This window comes from Cygnus olor, chromosome 9 (genome assembly GCF_009769625.2).
Source record: "Cygnus olor isolate bCygOlo1 chromosome 9, bCygOlo1.pri.v2, whole genome shotgun sequence".
Classification (NCBI taxonomy): domain Eukaryota; kingdom Metazoa; phylum Chordata; class Aves; order Anseriformes; family Anatidae; genus Cygnus; species Cygnus olor.
Genome location: NC_049177.1, coordinates 16,992,084 through 17,007,821, shown reverse-complemented (window position 1 = coordinate 17,007,821; position 15,738 = coordinate 16,992,084). Strand labels below are relative to the sequence as shown.

Here is a 15,738-nt window from a genome sequence, read left to right as displayed (position 1 = left end):
AAGCAGCATCTAGGGACTTTTTGTATGCTCAGATGTTCCCTGTCTTCTCTGGGCCCTTTTCTTCATTATAACTCATACCATACTTGCTGCCCTCCATTCAATCTCTTTTCAATCTCTCCTTCCCCATTTTCAGTTCCTGCTCCCATCCACTCCTTATCCATATAATGTCTGTTTCAGGATTCACCTTCCCTTTTGGTTCCCACCACTTGCATCCTTTCATCATATCAAGCTTCTGTCTCCTCTGACTCTGAGTATTAGCAGAGGAATCAACAAGTGTTGAGCTGAAAACAATGATCAGCGAGTTTCCAGAAGGGAGCTTGGAAAATCTCATTTATTTCTCCTTCGAGGTTCTAGATCATAAAAAGAAGAGCAAAATAACTACAGAGGATGCACTGGAGGTAGCTCAGTGTAAGAAAAGTTAAATGAAGACTTGATGCAGGAATCCTAAAATATCTGTTACTTAATGTAGTTGCTTACTGGCACTGATTCAACTCAAAACAGAGACAGTTTAAGCATACAGCTGGAGATGATAGCCAAGTTCATCTGTAGCTATGGTAAAGCAAAGTGCTGTAGTATTCTTGAGTCCAAAACACTTTTGGAAAAGATTCAAATGATGGAGTTCAGTAAAGCTGTAAGCACTGCTGCAAACTTAGCACTGAATTTGTACGAGTACCAAAACTATTTTTATACTGGGATATAATCTATTTGTAATTAAATCATTGTGGTGCATCTGAACTTCCTAATTTAAAATGGAGGAGCATGTTACTGGAAAAAAAAAAAAAAAAAGAAATAACTACTGAAAGTCATGCTGACTTTCAGAAAGTGTAGCTCTGATAGTGTCTGCTCTACCACATCTACAGGCTTGCTGGGCTGGAAGGGAAAGCAGAACAGCAGGGATGAGGTTCACAATAGCAGTAACTGCCATGAATAATTTCTCCTGTCGACTACACAGACTATATCAAATACTGTTCCAGGGCCTACACACTTCTGCTCAGCCTCCTTTCCAGCTTTATCTGTGCTTCTCCCCCCACCCCACCCTCCCACATCTCCTCCTCTGCACGAACCCTGCTGGAGATGGCATCTCTTGCAGTCTTTGCCCACTCCTCTTGTCATCTTGCCACTCACTGAAGAGGCTTAGTGAGAAGACGTGTTACAAGCTGGTTGTGCTTGAGGTCTGGAACATTATGTCCATTGAGGCTGCACTGTACTCAGTGTCTGCTGATAAATCAGCTTCTCCGTGATTAGGCAGGCCTTAGGAGTGGCATAACGTGGAAAGATTTGATGATTTACTGCTCGTTTCAGCCCCTCAGGGACCATGTCCACCAGACCCCTACCAGGCATTACAAAGAAGCACGTTTCACTTTTGGAGAATCTCCTAAAAGCTTGGCTGGGGGGCAGGAGCCCCCCAGCTCTCCCTTCTGGAGGCAGGAAGCTGACAGTTTCCAGATAGGCTTGTACAACAGTCTTGCCAGGCTTGAGAAGAATGATGTGGAAGGCAAACAGAAACTCAGGAAATCTGATAAAATTAACTTTGCTCTTCCTGGGCTCCCACTGGAAGCTGGTAAATTGTTCTGTGCCTGCTGGAAGTGCCTCTGGGATGGAGAACAGCCCTGCTTCCCTCCCAGGGATCATTCTTCCAGCACTTATACAGGGTTACAGACACCCAGCTCCCAGACTGGCTGACCTCTGGCAGCTGGGAGATTTGCAGGCTATGGGGGGACAGCTGAAGTAACCGGGCCGGATGCTGGTGAGGGAGGACAGCAGAGAGTGGTGGCATCGTGGAAAGGGTTGCGATGCTTAGTTCCTTGCTGTCCTTGTCATCAAAAAGAGTCCAAAGCCAATCTTAAGGAAACCTGGTTGGCTTCCCTCATCCCCTGCCCACAGCCCTTTCCATTCTTCAGCCCCTTCAAGTGTTGCTGTCCTGCTCACCTTGTCATCACTGAGCTGCCTGCTGGTTACAGCCCCTAGGCATGTCTGCATTAAGCCGTCAGAGCTGCCAGATGAAAAGGTGCACGCCCTGGTGCTAATGACTGGCGTGAAGTAACATTTTGTTTAAGTGAAGGGACTAACCATCCACTCCACCTGTTTTTTATTTTTTTTTATAAACAGTGTCAACCACAGCCTCAGGTCTCTGAGTTGTGGTAGACTTGTCATCCTTAATAATATGGTTTACTAGGGTTTAAATAATGTTTGCAGGTGTTTATTCAAGGGAAAGATCACCATACTGGATGTATTACTTTTTAAAGCATTGCAATTCCTTCAGGGAAAACTCAGTTCGTGCCAGAGAATCGCAGAGGTGGCTGCTCTGCTTACTGTTTGCAGGATGGCAGGAGTCTGTGAATGCAGAAAGCTTACAGCATTTAATATTGCTGGACATGAGAGGAAAGAGCCGCCTAACGTTATACAGGGCCCAGCTCTGCTAAGGTTACAGTTAAGGAAAATATTGCCAGGTTGTCTGATACCAAGATTCTCTACTCTTTTTTTTTTTTTTTTTTTTTTCTCGTGTGTTTTTCTGTTTCATGGTAGGGCTCTCCTAGATAGCAATACTAGCACAACAATGACATGGCAAGTTGTGTGCCAGACTTCAGGGAAACTATTTATCCTGTCAGAAGGAGAAAGCAGGAAGTAGAGAAAAAGATGTACAAACGTTTGGTAGATTTTGCATCTATCCAAAGATTAAAAATAAATGTTTGCTCTTCTGTTCAAACATGTTTAGGAAACTGGTGTGTGTCAAAGGCTCGAGCTTAGTTGTCCCTGTTGATGTTCCAGTGTGTGAAACAGTGAATCAACTACTTGTAGTGGGGAAACCAACTTGATGGTATTACATTTTTAAAATAGTCTGTTGCACCAGCATAGCACATCTGGGGAAACTATTTCTGTAGTTTTGAGGAGACCTAGAAAATCCTGAACAGACAGGAGCCAACAGAAAAGGAAACACTCACTGTCTCTCCAATGGAAGGGCTGGCAGGTGTTGAATGCAACAAAACCAGGGATTGCTCAAAAGAGCCAGAAGGGATGGTACTGCACATGCCTTGGTAAGCGATGCAACTCCTTGCCACTGGATGTTGTATGAAACATTTCCTTCTGTTCAAAAAGCAGCTGGATAAATTTTCAGCAAGAAAATTCCTTTTGGGTTGTTTAATACCAATACAGTGTTTCTCATTTATCCTGTTCTTATAACCTTTCCTAAGGCCTCTGCTACCACGTGCTGTCAAAAAAGGAACATTAGATTAGTTGAACTTTCATCTGACGGAGCATGGCTATTATGCCATTTACTCAGAATTAAAATGGTTCGATATATCATACTTCAGTTTGAGCTTTTATTGTCATAATCTTACATTTTCCATTGGAACAATTTGCTCTTACTTCGCGAATAGACCCTGACCAGGTGCCTGCTGAGACATAACTGAGACTAGAAAGAGATGTTCATCCAAGCAACTTGTAATCCTGAAGCATGAGCCAAAATGCACTTACTGTTATTCATTTTCCTTTGATTAAAAGTCTTGCTGCTGGCTCTTTTCAGAGCTTAATTTATTCATTTTCTAGATGTCTTCAGGTGATAAAAATGCATTGTGAACAGTAAATCAGATTCTATTCAGTACTAGAATGAAATTTCTGGTCAAAACAAGAGATAATGTGCTAATTGAATGGGGGTTGCACACATTTCCTTTAATGCATTGTAAAGGAGCCACGTATCATCAGGCGTGAGATCTGCATTCGAGCCCGCACTGTCAGAGCAGCCTGAACTGGGAATTGTGAGTAACCCGGGATGAGGAAATCCCTCCCCATAAAATTCTGATGCTGTAAATGTCATTATCTTACCACCTCTCCTTTTCATCCTCGTTATACCCAATATTTTTTACCATTGTGAAATATCACATTAATAACGTTTGCAGCAGACTTAAATTGAAAGGAACAACAAGCTTCGGTGTCATGAAGGAGCTAATTTATGGGGAGTTGGAGATGGATGAAGCATTAAAATAGTTGAGTTTCAACGTGGGAAAAATACAGTTAACATACCTGCAAAAATCACCCTGAGCTGAAATATTCAGTGGAAAAGAGAGGGAGGGGTGTCTGTGGCTGCATATGCAGAAAAAGCACTGCAGAATGAAACAAAGACATCTGTTTGAGAGTACGACTGTGTAAGGAATATTGGATTTACTTCTGTGTGCTTGTTACAGCATATGCTATAGGTCAGGCAGATCAGACAAGCCATATGATACAGTGATGGAGGACAAGAGATGGCAAATGTGGGGTCTGAAGAGCAGCTTTGCCATCTTGAAGCATTATGGCCAATGCAGCTTTGTGTGCAGATCAAATGGTTGGAGATATAGGTACTATGATTTGAATCAGCAAGTCATTTTGTTAGATTAGATTTGTAGATAAAAATTGCACCCAAGAAAAGAAATGTCAGCCCTTTAACCTTTTTCCAGCATGCACAGGTAAGTTTCATTCATCCTTATGCCCTAGCCCTTTGAGATATCTCTCTAGATTTAAATCACACTGTTAGGAATTGTTCTCATTTGTTGAGGCAAATTACACAACGCTGCCTTTTTGCCTTTTAATGGTAGCTCGGCACAGGAGGTCAATGTACTTCATACTGTGAAATGCATCTAATCAGCTATACCAAGGTGCCCTCTCTGAGATCAAATCTTACAAAGGCAACAGTTTTCACATGCCTTTTTTTCCATCTTGAGTTCAATCCAGTTCACAGTCATGATTTACAAAGGAATAGCAAGGGATGATTTTATGATTCTGTAGTTGTTCTGAGAGCACAGAGCCAGTACACAACTAGCCAGCTGCAAAAGCTTGTTCAGGGCAACAAATGCTAGCCAGGATTTGAAGTACAGATTCATTCAGGAGTGCCAGTACCCGAAAGCATCATTCATGCTCTTCACTGCATGCTATATAATGTCCCTACGTGACCGTGGACTGATTACAAGACAGCATGCCAGGATTCAATTGCTTTCCATACCCACCAGCAGAAGGAGATGAGTGAACTTTCTAAGAGGTAAGGTTCATGTAACTCGGGTATCAGTGTAATTATTAACAAACTGTCAATTTTTAATCTTTCTTTTATCCATTCAATAGGGAAGCCTTAACTTTCTGATCCCATCCATTAATCCAGTTCCACTGCACAGCAGGGGTATAACAGAGCTCAAATTTAACTGGATAGTATCAATGTTGCTTAATTGTTAGGGCTGTTGTGTTTGCCCAGAGAAGGGAGATGTGGGTAGGTGTTTTTCAAAAAGGACAACCACAACCTGATCAGGAGTTTGTGTTACATAGCAGCAATCATTTTGAATGTGAGCAGTGGCTGAAACAGAAAACTGCATCACGCTGTGGCTCTGAGTGGTCTCTGCAATGCATTATTTTCTTGTTGTGCATAAAGGACTGCCTAAGCAGAATCTGGACAGTGCTGAAGTGACATTTGTGGATTTGCAGTCAAGCTTAGGAATGGCCAAAGAGCAAAACACTCACCACTCAAAACGGGTTGTGCGTAGGTTTCAGATGGTGACACAGCCCTCTCCTGGAGGAGTTACACAACTGTACATTGTCTGCTAGCTGATTTTAAATATATAAAAATGATCAAAAGATGCCATGTAAATAAGGTGTGTTATACACTGAGCAATGCTGTATCTGTAGTTTACTCCTGCAAAAACTGATGTTGCTACCAGAGTCCACGGAAAAAAACGTGGGTTTAGGGGAGCCTTCTGAGCCTTAGAGAGAATAAAAATGGAGTGTCTGTGACTCAGCCAAAGGCAGTGAATAAAGCAGTATTTTCACCCTCAGGGAAACAATTAAGTCAATTTGAAAACCTTTAGTTTATTGTTGCAAACATGGGCAGCCTAAAGGAGAGATTTCCAAGTTCACACAAAGTTACAGAGGTAATAAGATATGGTATTTAGTGGTACTGAACTTCTAAAGAAATCTGTATGGATGGATTTATTTAAGCCTCTCCCCTTAAGAGATAGTAGCCAAAATCACACCAGCCTACCTACCTTTTTTTTTTTTTTTTTTTTTTTTTTTTTGCTATATTCAATTGTAACCAATACAGTCACTTGTGTATTTCAGTTAAGGACTCACTATTCCCCAGCCCATTATCCTTTAAGACTTATTGCTCTCCAATGTGACCTCACAAACAAGAAATTCCAAGTAAAAATTCTCTCCAGAGTCAGGCAAAAGGAGATGGATGACTTAAAGTTGTCAAGGATTGACCTGGGTTCTCAGATTGCTGGAGGAAGGTAGAGCGATTTGCAATTGCCATTCAAAAATGCATGTGTTTTGTCTTCAAGGACAAAATTCAGCATCTTGAGTAAGAATTAATCAGACGTGTTACACAGGCAGTATTTTCTCAGGCCAAGTTTGAGGGTTGCCACATTAAATATAAGCACCATGAGATGCCAGTAGGCCAAGTCTGGGGATCCATGAGGCTGTATTAAATTACAAGGGGTTTTCAGGGGTTTTATCATCAAGTGCCAGGTAAGACTTGAGAAGATGATTCAGTTCCTGTACTGTTCAGTGTGAACAGATGAGGGTTTGTGAACCTGGGAACAACCCGTACTGTCATATATCAGCACTCAAAATTCCTGCGGAGGTTTGTTGTGTGTAACCTCTTCTGATATGTCGCTGTGTAGCAGAGCATGCAGATTCAATCACATCACTGTACAAGATATAAGAATAAGGAAGTAAGCTTTCTTGAAAATATTGATTGTGATAATATGACAAGATTATAAAGAAGGGGGTTAAAGGACAGTTTCTTCTCTGCTTTAGAAAGCTTCATTTCTATTTCTTTGTGATTAGTGTCTTGGACAGGACATCGTATTAAAGAGGATTACCTATTTTGCCATCAGTACTACCACTTCTATTGTACACCTTCATTGGATTTGGGTTGCTTTTTTTTTCTGTTATTAACCTCAAAAGGGACATTGGTACAACCTTGTGTAGCATAGCCTGGCAAATACTGATTACTCAGTCTTCTTGCTGGGCTCACAGCAGTTATTTCTCTATGAGTACCATGTAATGAACATGATTCAGAAGAACAGTGAATGATGTGTTTAATTTGGGTAACATCTCCCAGCCTCCTGTAGGTATCTTTGGTTGCATGTAGCTGTTTCCAGGAGAACCAGTTAAAAAAACTGCTTGAAGATCATATCCTGCAGATGCAGAAAGGCTGAGACAGAGGAGTCCTACAAGACGAAGAAAAAAAATAAAAGGAACACCACAAGCGGAATACGATCAATACAAAGCAATTAAAAAATACAAAGAATACACGAATAAGCCACAGCACAGAACATGGAAAGCAAAAAAGGCTGCAAGCCAGCTATAGCAGCAGTCAGATTCCAGCTGACAGTATGATACTGTGGCGAAAGTACCCAGAGAGATTGTCAGATGGCAAGAAACTATTTCTCGAGATTTTGCCTTCTCTGAATACTATTTTACATGAGACTCAAAGGGTTCTTTTTTTTTTTTTTTTTTTTTTTTTTTTTTTTTTTTTTGTAGTCATTCAGGTTAGATCTTTCAGATATTTCCGATCAGTGCTCTAACCATATGTTTTAGATACTCCTACCTAGAGTTCTCAAACTGAACCACCCTCGCAGTACCAAAATACATCTCTTGGTATAATTAAATAGTAGATCTTGCTGCCAAAATTTGTCTTGGATATTTTAATATGTTGAGAGAACTATTAGGAATTTAAGGAGAAAGAATAAAGGCAAATCTGCTCTGTTTCCTACTGATCCATGATATTTTGCCCTGGCTCCCAAACCATCTCCCAGATCTTCACGATAAGGTATTTACTTGCCAAGAGATTTCACACTTTTCACATTCTTTTCTGCTGGAAATCAAGACCTACAGAGAGACTAAGGAAACAGGAGAAACACAGGGTTTTACTGACTTGTACCTGACTCAGACACAGTGAATACGGTGCATGGATGCTCTGCACAGGAGGACACTGGTGGAGGAGTGGGACTCTACAGACTTGTTCTAAAATTTTCATTGAAATAAGGAAATCCCACGGAGCATTCTGACTGTGTCAGATCTCTGAAAGAAACATCTGCCATTGAGAAAACTTCCAACAGCGATCTTTTGCTATCATTCAAAGCACTTCTTAGATCTGCCTACAAGACAGGATACTTTGTTCAAACATGAAGAAACAAGGACTTGAGATCTTTTACTCTTTGTTACTGCTCTTCACAGTTGTTTGCTTTGGGAAATCACAGATTCTGCAAAGCGTGGTTTGCTGAAGTCATCTGGAGTTATGTTAATGGCTGCATGTGCTGGAAGGTCTGCTGTGCTCTAATCTCACCCCTCTCTTGCTTGAAGATTAAAGGCAATCCCAGCTCTGTGATATGATGAAGACAACCTGCTCTGGGTTCTCCGCAACCTCTTTTTGTCGGGAACAGAAACTACAGCAAGCACTTTGCACTGGGCACTGCTCCATGTTTAGACTTAGCCAAGACAAGAGGGGAGACTAATGAAGTCGTATGTAAAACCATTTGGACTGTGCTTTCCCAAAGAACACACGGAGGTCAGCACAAAGATATCATTAGGATGGAAGTGCAAAGGTAAAAGCTTGTAAGAGTGCATCCAAATGGCATTTCACGCTCTTGGTGAGCTGACAAACACATCTTTGATTTATTAAGAATCACAGATGCACCCAGGCCCATTAGCTTCACCTTGCTGCCTTGTGCCCTGGCATGAGTATTCACTCTTTTTTTCTATTCCCTGAGAGTCAGAATGAAAGCAAAGAGAGCTGGACATGTAACAAGCATGTCAGGCAACAGCAGAGAGTGCAACGTCCCCGTAACAGTGCTGCTGAGCACAGCCAGCTGCCCTGGCCTCTCCTAGGGTGGTCCTGAAGAGACAGCAGTGCTGCCAGATAGGCATTTAATAAGAGAGGCAAAACTCCCATCCTTAACATCTGGCAGCAACATGGGATCAAAACTATTTTTCCTGTAAAGACCACCACTGTGCTCTCCCAGCACAGCTTCTTCTGACTCTCTGAGCAGTAGAAGACATCTTGAAAGTCCCATGTTAGTTAAAAAGGGCAGAAATTTAATGTTTCTAAAATCCTCCAAGGTCATTTCATTAGTAATCAGTCACAGTATGTTAACTATTTTCAATTATATATATATATATTTTTGCATATTTTCATTTATAATTATACTGACTAGAATAAGTCAATTTGGTCTGTGAAAGCTTGTGCTATTTTCTCACTCAGTCAACACCTGTATTAATGTGTCCTGAGTTTTACGGTATGAATTAGCAAAACCCTTTTGCATTCAGATGCCAGCTGGCAATAAAAAAAAAAAAAAAAATCATTCAGAAACAGTCACAGGTAAAGTGACATTAATGCTGTTTCTGACAGCTGTCTCCAGCTCATTTTCTAGTGAGAAGTGATCTGTTTTACTGAATATGATCGAAAAAAGATGCATCGCTTGTACAAGAAGAGTGATTTTTCCCTTCTGTGGCAAAGATGCACCATGTGGGGGCCAGTGTAGGGAGAGCCCACAGGAGGAATCTTCTTGTTGATCATGAGGAGGTGTTACTTGTCAGTGGTTAAATAAAGTAGTTAACTGAGAGCAAGGCTTTATAACAAGCTATCTCCACTAATTAGTTGGGTTACCAATTATTTCAGCTTTGCCAGGCATGTTGAAAACAAGGAGAAAATAATAATGCTAGTACTTAGAATGGGGTAAGGCTATAAGGGAAGTCATTTTCCTACCCCTCTAATTGCTGTGAAGATCTATGAAGGGGAATTCAAATTGCTGATGCTGAAGATGGACAAAAGTAACTGAACCTCTCAGGGAAGGGTTTGACTGTGGGAAGAAAACAGTGCTGACAATTGCTAGGCTCTTTTTCATGGTTTCTTGAAGTGTTATACAGTGCTTCATGGTTTTTCACAACATTTATGAAGAAAGACAAATTTTTTAGATTTGCTTTCAGCCTTCCATAAATTCCTCCCATTATTATATCTCCCCATTACTGAGCCATCCATACATTCACTGCCTATAAAATCTTATTAGGCGATTAGTTGAGAATGTTTTAGTGGATTAGAAAAAAAAATCACCAGAGAGCTTAATATAATTTCTATAAAGGGTAGTTCTCTGTCTCCTGTCATTGGTGTGGTTAAGTGGGAATGTATTTGGGACAGCAACAGCCCTACGAGTTCATGCAGGAGGGACTGTGAGGCAGAAGAAATTTAGACAAAGATTCGTGCTGCAGCTAAAACCACCAGTGAGAGTGTGCCAAAAGGGGTGGTCCTGTCCCCTTTGTCCTTGACCACGTTCTTGCTGCTTCTGCTGCGTTAGTGAGACGGCAGCCAGGAGGTGAGTTTGTTCAGACTGCTGAGCTAGCAGGAAACTAGTACTACACCTAAAAATGAAAGGCTTTCCATTAGATCGGCCAGATTACTCATTTTATGGCTCTGTGGTCACTAGATGCAACCCTGGTGAAAGGGAAATGTGGGACTATTCGTTTTCAAGGCATCTTGCTTCTAGGTAGATTACAGACAGGTTATAACATGAAACTACAAGAAGCAGCTTGCCCAGAATCACACAGGAGATCTGCAGCACAGCAGGGAACTGAACCAGGTCTCTGAAGTCTAAGCGCATGTCCAGACCAGGCTACCCATCCTATCCTTGCTGTGACAGCTGAAAAGTGGCTCACCTCGGTTCACCTCTTCCATTTTCCTGCTCAAACTGTTTATGGTTCAAGGGACACACTCCACCGCAGCCCAGATACATTTGTTTGGGACTAGACATGGTGAATTTGCCTGTAATGTCAAAGTGCTCCAATAGGGCTGATGCCTGCAGGGGAGTGGACGTCGGGGCAGAGGGCTCTGGCACTAGCTGGGTGAGGAGGGAGATGGGAGCAATGCTGAATTTTTGTGGGTGTTCTTGTCTTTCTTTTTGTCTAGGTTTCTCTGATGTTCCTGAACATCCAGAGGGCCTGACGGAAGCTGCCTCCAGGATCAACACCTCTCCCCTTCATTGGCAATCTGTGGACGCTGAACTTCCAAACTCACCATGAAATGCTCTTGAAGGTACTGATGTATTTTATAGTTTTGTGAATAGTTCAGGCACAGACTTCTAATGTATCCTTGGCTAGCAGGTAAAAGCATCCTTCTGCTCCTTCCCAGCTTCAATCTGAGCTTTCTAAGTAGAGCTATAAGCCATGTGTCTCCCTGTGGGAATTTAGAGAGGATTAGCATTAAATGGAAAGGGACAGTAGCAACAGTTGTAAATGCTGCAAATCACTGAACAGTCACACAGTCAAAAATAGTACCTGGGGAGGACTGTTAGTATAGCACAAGCTACAGGGTAGGAGGAAAGGAAACATGAAGAATAAGCAAAACTTACTAAAAAGAGGCAGCAAAGCTTATTTGCTTGGCAACTGAATCCTGTAGCCCTTATTTTGGTAATATTGCCATTGGCTGGTTATTTCTTGGCACATCAAGACCCTGGAAGGCTTCCTTAGAGGCCTGGCCTGGCCATTGCAGGAGCAGCAAAGTGGGAGAGACTGCAGCACGCCGGAGATGTTACTGCCCCAGGCCAGTCCTTGCTGTTGGGGATGGAAATTAATTGATCTTGCTTTTAGGGGTAAGGACAAAGAAAAACTTTGTTACCTGTGATTTTAAGATTTTGAAGGTCGGGCTGAGACACCAGTTTTTCTTGCACAGGGTTCAGCTTGTTTTGGAAGGACGTTGTGAGTGTCGGTTGTTACCAGAGCTGATAGGCACTGCAACACAACCAAGTGGCTAGATTAGAATCTCAGTATGTTTGAGTTTGACTGTGTAAGCAAGCAGCTGCACAGAACTGCAAGTAGGTTACATTCTTTGTACTATTTGATATGGCAGTATATCAACACATTGCTTTCTGGCCCTCTTTTTTTTTCTTTTTTTTTTTCCTCTTTCCCCCCCCCCCTTTTTTTTTTCCTTTTCTTGGACAGTGCACAGACTTGGAAGGAATACATTAGTAATGTTAACCTTTTTACCTTAATGTGGTCTACACACTACATGTGCTAAACGAGACCCACAGAACACTTTCCTTTCTCCATGTGCTGCTGGAGGAAAAGCCAGGAAGGATTCATGCTCAGGATTCGTGCCATGTCTCCATCTCTGGCTCTCCTCTATGCAGCAATCTTGGAACAAGGAGAATCATTAAATCTGGGAGCTGTGCAAGATGATGCATCATTGAGGCTCCCTACTTTCCTGTGTGCACAAAAGAAAACACAGATTCTGCAGTTCCTTTGGGTACTAGATGGAATCCAGTTCAGGAATTCAAGCGCTTGTTTTTTCTTTCCTCTCCACCTTACTTGAGCTATTAATTAAAAGACTGGACTTCCCACTGCTGTGAAAACCATTCTTCAAATTACTCTCCCCTACAGAAAACAGCCTTTGCTCACAACAATTGGCAGCAGCTAGGCACCTCATCATATTTGCATGTGTTTTCACAATGGTCAGCATATTTAAGAATCCCTGGCAACATCTTTGTTTCCCACAAAGGAGAAGGCCTGCACCCACCTCCAGAGAGATGCAGTCCTGCCTACAGATGTTCCTGAGCAACGTATTTGACATCAGCAACACAACATTACCAGTGTATTCCTAAGAGCACTTTGCAGAAGCCAGGACACGTGGAAACTGTGCGTAGTAAAACTCTTAACAGCTTTATGAATAGCCTGTCTTCACCATTTCCCTAACCCCCCCAAGGGCAGAGATATGCCTTTTCATCTTTCATGTGTCCATCATATGAAGTGCTACAAGTGCTCAGAAGAAAAGGTCACACATTTTATATATATAGTTACGTATGTGTGCATGTATATGTAGTTACGTATGGTTTGGTATTACATATACATGCATTTGTAAGACAAAAATCATGTGCAGGCATGATCTTTATTCATCTCCCTGCTTCATACATTAAAATCCCTGAAACAGATGTTCGGAAATCCTAACCTCCCATCCCATACAGTCACAAGCTCTAGCTGACGTTGTTGTTATCTGAACTCCTAATGCTTTGAGCAAGATAACACCACCTCTTCTTCCCTCCCTCTGTGCAATTAAGTCTTTCTCAACTACCTAGGGTTGAAGAGTTCAAAATCGGTCTCTGATTTATGGGAGCCAGAGCCTTGATGTGTGGAACTACTGAAACCTCAAACTCCAGCAGCCATCGGTAGGATCAGATGGCTGGCCACTCGTGATTCGCAGGCCACTCACGATTCCCAACACATCTCGAATGAGATGCCCCGCATCAGTGGCAGTGTAAAGTTTGAAAAGTTTGGCTCAACTGCTTCTCCGTGTGAGACCTGGCGAGCACAATGCTTAGATCAACGGTGAGCAAACATTACCATCTAATGGCTGCTGGTGTTAATTACAACTATAATTTCTGTTTTAACAGTGAAGGCTGTTCCTTGTCTAAGTACTGGTACTCTGAAAACACTGTATGACTGGAAAACAAATGAACATGGAAAGGTAATAAAAGCAATGTTTATGATTTTGCTGTATCTATCAATCACCTCTGGTGGGGCAACGTAAATGGAAAAAATCCCATTGAAATGTTTCTGGGTAACATGACAGTTGCTTTGTTGGCTATATAAACTGCAGATACATGAAAAATAACAGTCATAAATAGTAATGCTATGTATTAATAACAGTGAAAGCCCTCTAACATTTTAATAGTGAAACATGATTCCAATCTCTTTTATTTCCTTAGACCAGGATGAAATGTCTCCCGTCCCTTTCTCATGCAATAGCAAGGACCACAAAACAGCCCTACATAATAGAAATGGTCTTTGAGCTCTGGTCTAAGAGTACCACTAAGATGCAGGAGGCAGGCACAAACTCTCTGTAAATGTATCTTTATGTGACTCATTGTCCTAGGGGGCTGGGCTCTACAGAAACGTATATACACCATGGACAGGAAAGGCTCCAGTGACTGTGCTAAATGGATTCCAATCAGTGAAGAATGCCTTGACTGGGCATGTACTTGTTTTAGGGATGTCATGGGAGGTCCCTGTGGGACTTTCTGTTGTGTACACTGAAATATTTTTAGCAGACTGAGCTGTTCAGAGAACAGTTTGGTACAATGCCTGCATCTACTTTTAATGCCTCTTTTCAGGATGAGCTGCTCTTGGCAGCAAGGTGAATGCTGTAGAACCACTGCTCCATGTCCTTCTCAAATGCTGGGCCGCAAATATACACTCAGCACACACAATTAATGAGTTTCCCATTCATGTACTAGCCTAGCCTGCACGATTCTTAGTTGCTGAGCATGTTACCAAGGTATCTCAAGAAGTCTTTACAGTAAAAGGTGTAATAAAGAAGTCTGCAATGACCGTCCAGAAAAAATGGGACAAGCTAACATGGTCGTGGCTTTGAGAACTACAGCCAAGTGCTGACCTAAGGTGTAGGAGGAAACAGGTCATTTTGGGCAAGGCTTCGCTTAGAAAACATAAGAAAAACTGTATTCAAGGGTATTTATATGCCACAAATCTGAAAGTTAGTAGGGGAGAACAGTCAATCCGAAATGTAACAGTATACTAATGGTCATCATTCACACATCTTGCCTCCAAAATAAACTTTAAAGAAATTAAGTGGTCATTTATTTCCTACGGTCAGTGCAGTCACCTGGATCACAGGCATGGTTAGACATGGTTCAGCTGTGCACATTCAGGCCTTAAATGTCCTACAAAGCCAAGATGTCATGGTGTTCCTTGTGCTTGTGTTTCCACGTGCACATCTAAGAAACTTTGTCATCACTCTTGAAGCACTTCAACCCTCTGTTAATGAGACCAGCGGTGGCGCTAACATACTTGCAGGATCTAAAAACACTTATTTAGGAAGAGATCGGGAACCACCAGAAGAGCTGGGTGCCTGGAGAGCCATGGGACCTCACTGGTGCATACTTAGCTCAGAAAATTAAGGGTAATAAGTATTTGTCCCCTGTACAGCTGCAACATATTTAAGATGCTTGTAGCTCAGACATTTCCAGCTGCCCTTCTACCTCCTCCTCCTTTTTCTTCTGAGAGACTGTTGACCTGTTTATTTCTTTTAATTCAACCTCAAAAGCAAAGTACTTTGTCTAAGTACTTGAGGATGTCTCTCGGCGGTCACCACAGAGGCAGTAATGTTGGTCCACCCTAGATGGAAACAAGCCTTGTTGTACACTGTCTTCCTCAGTCAGCAAGATTATTTATTTTTAATAGAGCTACAAGGCCGCTGTCTTACCAACTTCATCAACTTAGTATGGATTTTGTGACGCAAAAAGCCCTCTTGCTGGAAATTTGCTATGCTATTAAAAGATTCTTAAGTCCCATCATATGTCTTACATCTACAGGCAAAGGATGACCCACGCTCTGTGTTCAGAGATCACCATGACACAAGTGATCATGGATCTCTTTTTGGCAGGCTCAGACATCACCACTAACACTTCATGCTGGCCTCTCCTCTATGTGATGGTGTACCTGGAAGAACAAGGTGAGAAATGCATGGATTGTACTTATACATGTCACTGTCCCTGCTTGTGCCACAGTACTAGGCAAAATGCCATTGAGTCAGTTGTCCCAATCCTGCAGTGTAACGTGGTTGGGGCATTTTGAGTTAAAATAAAGCCTACACATAAAATTCCTTCCTGGACACTCGCAGCAGAGCCCCCTCCTCGCCCCACAGTGCTGGCCCTGGCGCCACACCCAACATGGCGGCCGCCCCGCCACCCTCCGCCACACACAAGATGGCGGCCG

General features: G+C 42.2%; 1 long non-coding RNA gene across 1 annotated transcript; it reads left to right on the top strand.

The window, feature by feature from the left end:
* Positions 1-6,100: 6,100 nt before the first annotated feature.
* On the top strand, positions 6,101-15,666 carry LOC121075054. The gene is made up of 4 exons (XR_005822693.1): positions 6,101-6,245; positions 10,922-11,047; positions 13,398-13,471; positions 15,336-15,666. It is a non-coding gene; the product is annotated as an uncharacterized LOC121075054 (long non-coding RNA).
* The last annotated feature ends 72 nt before the right edge of the window (positions 15,667-15,738 follow it).